The sequence below is a fragment of the Malurus melanocephalus genome, unplaced genomic scaffold, assembly GCF_030028575.1.
Source record: "Malurus melanocephalus ecotype Western Australia unplaced genomic scaffold, MMel_1.1 scaffold_567, whole genome shotgun sequence".
NCBI lineage: Eukaryota > Metazoa > Chordata > Aves > Passeriformes > Maluridae > Malurus > Malurus melanocephalus.
Window position 1 is genome coordinate 76352 of NW_026623799.1, and position 2864 is coordinate 79215.

The following is a 2864-nucleotide window of genomic DNA, read 5'->3' on the forward strand; positions in this document are numbered from 1 at the left end:
CACCGGGACAATCCCTGCCCGCACCGGGACAATCCCTGCCGGCAGCTCAGCGTCTTCCAGCGCAGCTCCGCTCCCAGTCCCGTCTTTGGGCTCCCACTGCTTGTGCCCTCCTGCAAAAAACGATCACGGCACGGCACGGCACGGCACGGCASGGCACGGGTCACCCCATCCCCATCCCGACTCCACCGACCCCACGGGCTGCTGCAGACCCCGGGGAACGCCTCGCTCCCCCGTTATCGCTCCCAGGAGCCGACTCTGTTTTTCGGGGATGCAATTTTGCACGATGGAGGTCTCACGGACCAGGGGTGCTGCTGCTCCTAACCCAGAGGAAGACACGGTTTGGTGTGTGGGGTCCCAGCCCCRGCTGGCACGAGTGGGGTGCCCCCAWCACTTCAGCACCCCAAGGGGGTTACCCCAAAGGCCTGGGGAAAATTTTGGGAGCAGCCGAAGCCAGCGAGGCTCAGTCCAGCTGGTTCATACTAAAGAAGGGTCACCAAGGGCATCCTCGTGGCGGGAGGGGAGGACCCGGCTCAGTGGGTGCTGCAGAAAAGGGATGGGTGCAAGAGGAGRGGGCTGTCTTTAGTTATTGTTATTGCTGGTGAATTAGACCAACAAGCCATTTTTAGTCACCTATCAAGGAAGATACAAGTCAGAGCAAATAGTTAAGGTCATGGGCATTTTTCTTGTTTTTTGTTTTTATTTTTTTTTTAAGATTTTTATATATATACATATATTTAAAAAGAGAGGAAAAAAAAATTACGCAAATTTTGTTGTTTAAGCCCCGCAACCGGGCTCCCCATGGATGCCAACAGGCAGGGCCCGGGCTGCCCCTCTCTGGGTGCCCCATGGGGCCAGGGAGAGGCCCAAAGCCCCCCGAGTTCCCCGCAGCCCCCCATTGGGGCAGAGGTAGCTCTCGGTGCGTTTTACAGCGCCTGTTTTTTCTTTCTTCCAAAGTTGCTACATCAAAATATGGAGTCGGTGGGAGTACAGCGGGAAGCAGGGGACAGGGAAAAATCAAAATAAAACAGGGGCCGAAATACTTCTATTCATTTTAAACTAGAACTGCTACATCAAGCTTTCTTTTAATATATATGTATATGTATATATATATGTGTATATATATATATATATATAAAGGTTATTGGAACTGTAGATTTTATTAAAGGCCAACTTGGAGACTTGAGTAGGAACCTCATCTGCAGAGAGGGGCAGCCCCCTGGGACAGCCCCACTCTGGTTCCCATCAGCAAGCATTGGACGTTTGTTTGGGTCATGATTCCTTTTTTTTTTTTTCCCCTTCTTTTTTTTTTAAAAAAAAGATAGGGGTTTTGTTTTTTTCTCTAACATTTTTCAGCATGCAGGAGGCTTTTACATCGTTTTCACTTGTTAAGGTGAGGGAGGAGGTACAAGGAGCAGAGGAGAGCCCCGTGTACCTTCCCCACTCCCCACTCCCTATGGTCAGTGCTAGAACAGGTCCCCCCCACCCCAGGTCCCCGACACGGGGGTCTCCTTCCTCCCTCCCCACTCCCACCCACCTCTTCACAACCTGGCATCAAATAAAGACATTGATCAAGAACTTGCTCACATTACCACGAACGGACTCCACTCAGCCAAGAACGACTACTCACTCACTAACACAGCGGCGCGGGGCCACCGCCGCTCCCAGCTCAGCCCCTCCAGCACCGACACCAACATTTCTGAACATTTCTCAAGGATGGCTCGTCCCCCCCCTGCCCGCCCCCCGCCCCCCAACTCGTGCTCCAACCACTCTCTCGACATCAGCGGGAGAATTCTGTGCAATGAACGGATAAAATACAACCCTGGCGTGGAGGGGCTGGATATGATGGAGGCAGCAGGGGAAGGGGAGAGGCTCCCAGAGAACAGCAATGTCCCCCTCTCTGTTCCAATCTGAAGGCAGATTTTGAATGAGAACTGGGTCAGATTTAGGAAGGATGTGGCCAGTGCTGGCCAGGGCTCTGAAGCTTTTGCTGAGGCCACGCTGACACGGGGAGGGACGGATGCCACGGCCGTGCCCTGGGACAATGCCAGGGGCTCTGGGAGTTCATCCATCACCCCCCAGCCCTCCATCACCCCTCCATCACCCCCCAGCTCCCCCACACTGGCGGGTCCAAAGCACGGCGCCTTTCCCCGGGGAAGCGCTCGCATCCCGACCGCTCCTGGCTGCACACACCACAGGGATGGGACAACCAGGGGATTGATTTCTTAAGAGCTTTGGAGAGGAGGGGAGTACCAATTCTGCCCAACAGTGTCCCGTTAGCACRGCATTGTTATTTTTGTCTTTACTTTTCCCAAAACATCACAATCTACTACAGCCTGGGAACATTGTYCACCCCTCCACCCGCCTTCCGCCCCTACGGACTATTTTACTGTTGATGCAGAACAGTGGAGGAACCCCATGATCCCACCATCATTTCACAGCCTCCAATTGGTATCTGAAGACTGAAAGTGGATCTTGATCAGCACAGAGCACCAGCACCACCTGCCCCAGCACAGCGAGCTCAGCCCTGTCAATAAATGGCCTGAACCCGCTGTGCCAGGGCACAGACAGCAACTGGGAGCAAACTGAGCACAAGAGGGGATGTTCCCAGGAACATTATTACGATGAAAATAAAGTCTCCTGTAACTGAAGGGAATAAAAAAAAATCTCAGGCGATTTTTTTTTCTTTTTTTTTTTTTTTTGCTGTTAGAACTGTCTCTGCCAAGTTGCGAAACTTGTTGGTTCAGTTCTAAATCAGGGTCCAGGATCTGTGAGCAGAAGTCGAGGGGTAGGAAACAGGGAAGCAGTGGTAGTGGGAGAAAAATTATATCTATCTGGGTTTATATACACATATATATATATATATA